This window comes from Alosa sapidissima, chromosome 8, assembly GCF_018492685.1.
Source record: "Alosa sapidissima isolate fAloSap1 chromosome 8, fAloSap1.pri, whole genome shotgun sequence".
Classification (NCBI taxonomy): domain Eukaryota; kingdom Metazoa; phylum Chordata; class Actinopteri; order Clupeiformes; family Clupeidae; genus Alosa; species Alosa sapidissima.
Genome location: NC_055964.1, coordinates 9,144,035 through 9,154,250, shown reverse-complemented (window position 1 = coordinate 9,154,250; position 10,216 = coordinate 9,144,035). Strand labels below are relative to the sequence as shown.

Genomic DNA, 10,216 nt, shown 5'->3' with positions numbered 1-10,216 from the left:
GAGATGATTGATATAGGTAAACTAGTCCTTCTATTAATAATCCATGAGCCAGTGGGAGCACAGTCTGCAAATAGCCAGTTCAATGATGAGGATTACAATTAGCTACAGTAATTTATATTTATATGTATTATTATATATTTTTTTATTATATAATAAATCATAAATTATTATTTCATTATATAATAAATCATCAGCATACCTATTTCATTAACATTGAATATACTGATATCCTAACAACATTTCTTTTGATCTATTAGTTCATGAGACACAGGCCCAACACAACTAATTCTATATTTTGCATAGGGACCTAACAAATCACCTAAGGAAGAAAGTTTAGCCATATCCTCCATACTGGAGAAAACAAAATTCCATGTTTACAAACGACCTATCCGTGAAAAGAGCAGCACCTTGTGACCAAGCAATCAAATTTAAAGGTTAAAGGTTAAATGCCACCAAACTGCTCAAGATGCACAGTCAGTGAACTCGACTTGGATTACTACTTTTTAATAGACAGAGTCGACCGAAAAAAATGGACAGAGTCGACCGAAAAAAAGTTGGAATTACTTTTACATAAAAGTACCATTGGGGTTAGCCAAGTTTGTTAACAATAACTATCTTAGTGACATTATGGAGTTGTGAAATGAACACCTGCATGAAGGGAATATGGTTCAAATATGCATGGATTGTTTTGGATACAGCAGATTTCGTGAATTGCTATGGATTATATCTTCCATGGATGAAATCGGATTACATGGGAAGGTAGCCTGTATTTTTAATAATTGGTTTTCAGCGTCTGATATAGGCTACATACTGTATGTGAGGCTCCGCCAAATGAGGAGGTGTGTCAGCCTCAACGTTAGCTATGTGACACAGATTGAATTTAGCACCGGTGTTGCACCAAATTCTGTGACCTGTCGAATTTTGTGACTCTAGAGGGCGCTGTTTTATTTGAGTCTATGAATGTACTGAGCTGTACTGACACACTGATGATGCAATTCTGTTATGTGTATAATTCTTCTAATAAACTTTGTACATTGAACTATTTGTTTGTCAGCAAATGCCACGATGAACGGTAACAAATAGGCTAGGTTATGTAGGCGAAGTCATATCGTGGGGAGTTTATTATTTCGTTTTGGCAAGTAGCCGTATAATAAGCGGGATAATGTATAGAACGCCGGTCGTGTCGAGTTAGGCTCCTTTGTCGATGAGCTACCGTAGCGTAAATCGATAGCACGGACATATCGAGTTGCGCTGCCTATCGAGCTGCGCTACTGTACGAAGTTACATACGCTAGTGCCTACGTAGCCTAGGCTACTGCTTTGCCTTCCTGCTTTTCTCCAATGACCGTGGTGTTTGGAATTATTCGGGCTTTTCTAATTTAAGTTGTCTTACAAAGGCAGTACAGACACCTACGTTTCATGTTTGTTTTTATAAATTAAGGCGAGACACGGCAGGTGAAAAAAAAAAAACAATTTACACATTTAGGTGTTTTTTTACAGAAGCGTAGGCTATTGCTGCCACACTAAAATAAATAAAAAGGCCCAGTATCACGTAATTACGTGAAACGTTTCATGTTATAACAATATCTTTTTCACGTTTTAACATATTTATGTTATTAGCCTACATGAAATTATCACGTTATTTCAAGATTAGCCTACTAAACGAGGCCACGAGAGCTAATGCCTGGCATTTAAATGATAACTAGTAGTGTCTTCTCATCGAGACCATTAGTTTGGGGATGATATGCAGCCGTGACACTCCTCTCGATCCCCAACAAATTGCAAAGGGTTGTGTTGAGCTGGAAAAAGAAAACACATTTTAAAAAAAGACAGAACCAAGCAGAAATTGGTATTTTACATGTGAACATACACATACATCATTTACGAATTCCCTTCCTCTGTCCGAAAGAATTCTTTTGGGGCAGCCATGGCGGTATATCATGCTGCAGAGATGCCTTCCCACTTCAGCTGCTGACTTATTCCTTAAGGGGTAAGCCTCTACCCATTTAGAGAAATAGTCAGTGACTGTCATGATGTATTCATGGCCAGCCTTGGTTTTTGGTAGTTGGCCCGTTAAGTCAATGCCTACCAACTCCCAGACAGCAGACACCTGTGAATTGACGTAAATTAAATCTATTTACTCATTAAACATTATTTAATTGGTTGTGTTGTTGTATAATCTGAAGAACAAATAAATTTACCTTTATACACTGTAAGGGTTGCACAGAGGTCAGTGGCTTCCCAACCTTCTGGCATTTGTCACATTTCTGTATCTTTGAGAAATGAACTATTAGTTTATTGGCTACAGCTTCGACAATAGTTCAAGACAAAAAAATGCTCAAGCACATACCCATTGTTCAATGTCAACAGACATGCCATGCCAGTAAAACCTTGAACACATCGCCTTCAATGTCCTTACGATCCCCCCATGGCCACCCAACGGTGAGTCGTGAAACTCTATGAAGAGCCGCCTGGTGTCTTCTTTACTTTTGACAGCTCGTCTTTTTCCCGCAAAGAAGAGCTGTCCTTCTGCAGATATGTAAACATTAATTAAACACATGGTGAAACTGTTTAACAAATCAGTTATGCAATTATGGAATTGTTAGGCCTAATAAACAAGTATGGTGCGCGCCTTTTTCACGCTACTTCCGCTTTATGCTGAGCTCAACAGTTCCAAACTTTGACATTCACGGCTGTAGCCCCATTCACTTCCATTGCTTTCTGCCTGATATTGTCAGTGGTAAGTAGACGAATGTACGACGTTTTTTTAATTGTCATATGCATTTCCTATACCAACTGCACTAGTAGATACTGGTATTGTTCTCTGAGGATTTTGTGGTGCTTGTTTAACTGATATTTATAGCTTAATTGTTGACCGAAATTTCAAAGCTAAAAGTTAGCCTGCAAACCTTGATTTGGAGAGAGGCTAGCTTAAAGATAATGTTCCTATGTCAATAATGAATTTCAGACAAAACACACTTAGTTAGGCTATGGTAGTAGAGTAACGATAGATAATAGGTAGGGTTATCAACGAGTTTTGAAAGTTATAATCCTAACTTTACTTGCCGAACCTGATGGCGTTAGCTAACGTTAGCTAGTCAGCTCACTCACATTCGAAATGCAATGAGGGGGGGAACCGTAGGATAACGTTAACGTGATCTTTATGAAATACATGTCATTCAGCATCAGGTGTGGTCGTTATCAACGAGTTTGTGTTTAAGTTACTGTTCTTCGGGTTAAAAGTGGAAGCAATTAATGGGACAATATTTGCTTTAGACCTGTTGTAGCTTGTTAGCTTGCCAGACATAAAATCTTATGGCGCTATGAAGTGAACCACGAGCTGAACTTGACCAGAACATGACATGAACTCGGGTACATCACTTGTGAACGACGGAGGTTTCGGTTATGAACTTCAGGCCAGGGGAGCTGTAGATGCAAACACTGTACTGTACTGTACACGTGTCACCCCTGCCTTCTGTCACTTGCCTACCCTGTCCTGTCCTGTGCCACTACCGCTGTTCTAACCCGGGACAGTGGCACGAGACAAGAGCGTGGCCGTGGGACAGTGGCACGTGTGCAGTTCAGTATCACTTTTTGGCTTCAACTGCTGTTGTTGGATGTCAGGTTGCAGTCAATTTATTCTACATTTTAATATACATTTCTGAGGTCTATATCACCACAGCAGGTCGATGTTCTTAAAGGAATAATTTTCATTGCAATAACTTTGCAGATGCTGAAAGTGACATGACAAGAGGACATTGGCTGTCTTTAGGTAAGTGGCCCTTGTAAGTAGGATATTTTTTTTTACCTTGTATTGATAACTGTGAAGTGTAGTCAGGTTAACAATGCTCTAAGGGCACATATTTGGTCCATCCATAGAATCAGAACAATGTTAGCAATTATGTAGTCTAGTTAGCTGTAGTGGGTATACTGTGATATGTAGTCTTGTTAACTGTAGTGGGTATACTTTAATCAACCACAAATGTTAATATGCACCCTTGTCTATTTTAAGCGGGTATACTGAGATGGTGATGCTTTTTAAGTGGGTATACTGTGCATTCCTGTGTTCCATGTAGACTACAGTACTGAATGTTAGTAATCAAATATGATATATTTAAAAACAGCACTCACTGATGCATTAACTTATTGTTATTGTAGTACACCTTTTTTAATTGTCCTACAGTTTTACAGAGAATTGCTTTAAAAAGGTTACCAAGTTTTTAGTCGCTTTGGTTAAAAATGCGTAAGCCAAATGTAATGTAATGTAATGACAAAAGAAATGCATAAAACGTTTTGTAGATTTGTACAATTACATACATTTATTAAACAATTACAAAATATAATTGGGTAAGAGACTTAATGAAATTAACACATCAGATCTAATTGGTTATTATTTCTAATAAAGATGTTTAGTGACCAACACATGTACAGCAGGTACCTCATGACACAAACATGTCAGTTTTCACAGCCCTGCTTTTGTCTTCCACAGGGACCGGGTTGACAAGTGGTTATTGGAGTGATTGAGTGGTGGTTGGAGTGAGGAATAGGCTGCTGGAGCAACAAGACTCCCTGAAGCTGAGACTGGAAAGGGCAGGCCAAGTACTTCCATGGCAACAAGCAAGGTGGGAGGCATGGGTTTAGGTGCAGAAGGATTTCGAGTCTTCCTTGCCTTTTTGCTTTGACTCTTGCTTCCAAGATGGCCATCATCCTGTCGCTTTTTGTTCCTATCAGCCCTAATTGATTTTGCTTCAATACGAAGCCTCAGCCTGATGTATGTGTTGACAATTTTTAGTTTTAGGTCATGGCATGAAGGCAGTGTGCTGTGCAGGAGCATGGCCTCTCTCTGTAGTAGTGCCACTGCATTGGCTGACTCCTTAAGGGAATCGGTCGTCCTTGCCCGGAACAACTGCTCCACTTTGCTGATGAGATCGAAGGCCTCTTGTGATGGACGGTAAAGGGCACCTCTCTTGAACTCCTTCAGTTGTAGCAGTACGCTACATTTGCTAGTAGCACCATCATTGCTATTGTCTGCAACAGCATGCTGGCATTCCTCACAATGCGAGTTACTGATTACCCTCTTAACAATATATCCTGCAAGGTAATATAATACACAGGCATCTGTTTTGGTTAAGGTAGGTGTTGCTGTTGCAGGTGTTGCTGGGTCTATCAGTTCCTCCAGCCTCAGACCAGGACTGCAGATGGTGTCGAACCAGTGGTCTACCTTCTCAAGGAACCAAGATGTGAGGTAAGACTGTGGCCGTTGCTCCTCCTCAGCCAGGTATTTCAGGCCAGCACTGGTCGCTCTACTGAAGACGTGTATGGCAGGTGACAATGACACCGAAATTGAATAAATATGTGCTGTTGGGGTCAGATCTTTGAAAAGTTGGGATCTCATTTGTCTGCTGCATTGAAGTTGGTCAACAACAAAAATGGAAATGATTTTGCAGTCATGAAGGATAAATTGGTATGTACTGTGATAGTATGTACTGTGTCTCTGTGTTAAGGGCCGTTCACACCAGGAACTGTAACGATAAATGCGTCCACACTGACCAACAATAACAAAAGTCTCTCCTTGTGTTGATGAATTTGCTGGCTAAAGTTTAATGGATTCTGATTGCCTGTCAGCTTTTTATTCTCAAAATAACTCTTGACAGATATAGTTGGGAATCACATTTTTAGTGTTGTTATCATTATAGTTCATGTGTGGATGTAAGGTCTGGCTCCCCCAACCGACCTTGCAGAGGTCGGCCGTGTATGGGTATGTAAAACTCTTGCTGGTCTCTTTGGTTTCTGGTAATAACTTGATGTGGCATCTGTGAATGTCTTGTACCAAGTGTACACTGACTGTTACCTGCTCTCTCCATTCTCCACTGTGCCTGTTCTTACCTAGGACCAAGGATGCAGAGGACAAGATGGGTGTGCGGTATGACTGAAATGATCAGAAAAGGTCAGAAGAGGCCCTTACACAAGGTTTTTCTTGATCCAGCATCAGCATCTCCAACACCTCCTGTAGCACTCCAGCCAAATGTGCTACCTCTTCCTTACATTAGCCCTCTTGTAGGTGTGCATAGTGTATGTAGAGCATCCTTTCCACATTGTGTCTTCGGTTGTTCACACACAATTATTGTTCAGACTTGGGAATCTAAAATGTTTTTCAGAATGTCTTTGAAAATCTAAATGAGTGTCTGCCCTCCTTTTTATGTTGCAGTCTCACCATCTCCCTCACAGCCTTTTTTGTGTTTTGTTCCTGTTCTTGTTGTTGAAACACACTTATTCCACACATTGCAAATTTAATAAACAAATCTAGTGAAAACCTAAAATGTATCAGTCATCCTTTTTATGCTGTTATAAGTGCTTTATTGAAACCGTTGATTGCTTTATTGAAACTGAGTTACAAGTGTGTTATCAAAACAGTGGCTGTCCTGAACAAACTGTTAAACAAACTTACTTTTAACACAGCTGTTGATTGTGAATTGTTTATGTACTTTTGACATATGTTTATGGCTTGGTCTTAAAATATTATCAAGGATGAGTGGTGGCCACCTTTAGGCTATTTGTTCAAAATTAACTAATGACCAGATTGAATGCATTGATCAAACTTACTTGTAACATATAAGCTGTTACTGATCGCCATTTATATACTTATTTGCTAGATGTTTATGGCTTACTCTTAAAATTGTCAGAGCTGTATGTGGTCGGCTTACATTTAGGGTGGCCACCTGTATCTCCTCAAAAGAGCTGGAGAGGACAGAACACATCAAAAGCCCACAGTAACATAGGATACAAAATACATACATTTCGACAATGTAAGTTCATTATACATGACGGGAGACAGGTAAATGAAGGATCCTAAAGAAAAGACAACAGTAATGTTGGAACTGCCAAACAATAGGCTACTGTAGAATTCTGGGGTATTCTGATGTGTTCATATGTTAGGCTACTTCTGTGTGTAGTAGGCTATACAACAGGGAGAGGTCCATATTATTGTACATAACTGTGCTTTAGGCCTGTGTACCAGCAAGAAGGTCATAGGCCTACAGCCCGATGTTTAGGAACATCCGAGGAACATCAGTGATAATAAACTTCAGAACGATGTTTGCAGAGCAGTTAAACTCGCAATATGTCATGGGCACCATCATGTAAGCATGCTAACACGTCATAACACTTAAAATTAAACTCATATTTGGTTTGTTTCAATGTTTCCCGTTATCGTTGCTGTCTATCCCATAGAAATAACATGGCAGCGCGAGGGCTGTTTGGAACTGTTGAAGCGTACGTGAACCACGTGACCGCTCGTCGGCGACTTCAAAGAGTGTCGCAAGTCTCTTTTTCTATGGCTCTGGTTCCATCTAGTTCCAAACGAACAATTCCTCCTTGGCTTTATATCAACTTCTAAAGTCTCCCATTCCATCTATAGATAGATAGATACTTTATTGATCCCCAAGGGGAAATTCAAGATTGAAGCTCTTCATTGATTGAAAAGATGAGAAGGAGATAGGGCAGTTTTCAGCTCCACATATGAACTGGTGATTTGCTGCATGTTGGTGTTTTTTGGCATGGCTAAGGAAGCATTTCAAGTTGGACATGCATAGGCTATGCCGCAAAATTTACACTTATACATACTTGAGTATGCTGATGCTGTTGGGGTTCTGTTACAGTTATTTTTTCCGTCTGGGGTTTTCATTCTAAGTAGAAAAAATGGAAATTCATGTTTATTAATTTCAGAGAACAATTTCATGTCATAGGTAGTGGCTCATGATCATCTTCATGTGAAACATGTGTAGGCCTATTACAATGTCAGGGCCTACAATGTTAGCCTATAACACGCTATTTGTGCTTTACGTAAACGGTCTAGTTCATGGAGAGGAATGAGCTTACTTGCAACCCAGAATGCATTGCATGATTAGGTTGCCTCACTTTAGGCCAAATATAAGAATATCGGCTTACATTATGCGAAATATAACTCATTATTCATCTTTTCTTGATTTTCAATCAGTGATGACAGTAATACTAACCGAATGTGGGCTTAATCAAACTGTATTATTAAACTATGAAACGCCAGACCCGTATCGTGAAGCATAGTCATAGAGTATAAAACTCACAAGGAAGCGGAAAAAAATAAAAATTGTAGGTAGCGCGACCACATGCCCGCGGCGCGTATTTCCTTCATACAGGTGTAACTCTAGGTGATCAGAGACAAGTATGCTCTCGCTCGACTCGATAGTGGTTACCAATATTACATGAATCAAAAGAAGTAATGTAGTAGAATTGGGTGGAATAGTTGTTGTCCTACTGATTAAAGTGCTTCTCCGTCGCATTCGTGGATAGATATAAATGTCTCACTACATTAGTTGCGTGATTAGGCCTGTGAGCAAAACATCCGTCGAAGTAGGCTACCGTGTTTTACGTAGGGATGGGCAAAGCGAGGCTTTATGAAACACTGAAACGTATTACCACCCGCCAGTTAGCAGGTTCGTGGCTAGCTACCGGTTGCTAGTTAAAGGGACCCCTTGTGGCAACTTTGCACCATGCATGCACGAACCGGACCTTTTTTTGACTGATTGATCTTGCTCGACACACTTTTTTCATAGATTGGGAAACTAGTTTTGAGTAGGTGGTACATAACTTTGGCTTGCATTTATGTAAAATTATGAAACAATAATGGTTGGCACTTACCTCAATAATCGCAGGATTGAAAAGGAGGAGTCTAGGCAGGATAATGGCTTTTTCTCAGGCAACATTGTTACAAATAAGCACGTCATTACACTGTTTTGTGTAAACCAGTAGATTAACACAAACTACATAATTTACAGTAAATCACCACAATTTGCATGACAACAATCCCATGATTCAGTGCAAAATACAGAAACACATTTAAATGCAACAGTAGCACTACTGTAGGCTACTTTTGTAAACAGTAGACTACCACAATTTCCCCCAATAAGTTACCACAAATTGTATGAACTTTTATTTTAATGCCCACAGTGCAAAGCAAACTACAGCAAGACACTGCTTATTAATGACATGGTATTTTACTGGGTATTTAGTGTAAAATAACTGGGAATGTACAGCCAAGTCTAACAGTGTATAGTACAGTTTATGAATGTACTCACCCCTCAAGGTAAATTTGGAGGCATACCTCCTAAGACTTAACCTCTGAGTCTTGTTGCTCCCTATTGGATATGATCCATGGTGGATGAAGTTGAAAACCTCATCGTACCGTTTGTCCATAGCTATAGAGACGTAATTAATTAGGATCCCGTCATTGACCCCCACCACCTCCCCCCAATCACAAACACATCAAACATGATGGATACATTCTGACAACACAGGAGGGAGCGGGAAACACAGACACTCGCGCACACCCACACACACGCGCTCAGACCGGGAAAACAGAGGGAACACTGAGACAGGACAGTGCTACAGGGTAGCCTCGCTAAGATATGTCATTGCACTAACATTAACTTAGCGATTATGGATATTTCTAATATAAACTTAACACAAAATAACACTGACATCAAATTAATGATCTATGAACCTGTAATTATTTAAAACAGTGAATAAATGCATACCGATGCTACTCTAGGCATACATGTGAGCAAATGTAACATTAGCTGTTGGCTTGCTAACTTTAACGTTACACTAACTTACAACCATAAATCACTCAACTGTTAACGATAGTTTGTAGCGTTCGTCAATAAAGTCGAAAGCCGGTATGACAAAGCCAGGGTACAGTAACATCACGGCGGTACAGTAAAATCTCTCCTGCTGCCTGGTTCAGCAAAGCCAGAACACCTCAACTCAACTTCAGCTGCCGGAGCAAAGGCTATAGAGCCGTAACAACACTGTAAGGCGTTCTGCTGTGGTTTCTCTTGCGGTTTTGGATGTTACGGTTGTCATAGCCCTTTATTTTTTCGATGATTACATTTGATTACATTAAATGATTACATTGACTCACGATATTTATTCACACGATAAAGGAGGTCTCAAATACCCCAAAAATGACATTAACTCATTTTTGACCAAACATGATGTTAAGGCGTTTTGCCTTTGTAGGGCAGAGTTACCCTTTCTGAGAAACCGTGCCTCTTTTGCAATGTCGCCGTTCTTTGTGAGGTGTTCAATCATGACCCTTTTAGCTTGAACCCCTGCTGCAGCAGTTCGGCTTTATCCTTTCTGTTTACAAAGTGGAGAATAATTGCTGGTGGATACGTAGT

At 40.0% G+C, this 10,216-nt stretch overlaps 2 long non-coding RNA genes across 3 annotated transcripts; one reads left to right on the top strand and one right to left on the bottom strand.

The window, feature by feature from the left end:
* Positions 1-1,714: 1,714 nt before the first annotated feature.
* Positions 1,715-9,251, bottom strand: LOC121714883. Its single transcript, XR_006033471.1, has 5 exons — positions 9,113-9,251; positions 2,350-2,528; positions 2,201-2,272; positions 1,876-2,109; positions 1,715-1,798 (listed from the first exon to the last, which is right to left on the bottom strand). It is a non-coding gene; the product is annotated as an uncharacterized LOC121714883 (long non-coding RNA).
* Positions 2,634-5,961, top strand: LOC121714886. Of its 2 annotated transcripts, XR_006033474.1 has the most exons (5): positions 2,634-2,739; positions 3,730-3,771; positions 4,489-4,621; positions 4,792-4,950; positions 5,151-5,961. It is a non-coding gene; the product is annotated as an uncharacterized LOC121714886 (long non-coding RNA). The 2 variants fall into 2 exon arrangements; XR_006033473.1 differs by having other exon boundaries at positions 4,489-4,950.
* Positions 9,252-10,216: the final 965 nt, after the last annotated feature.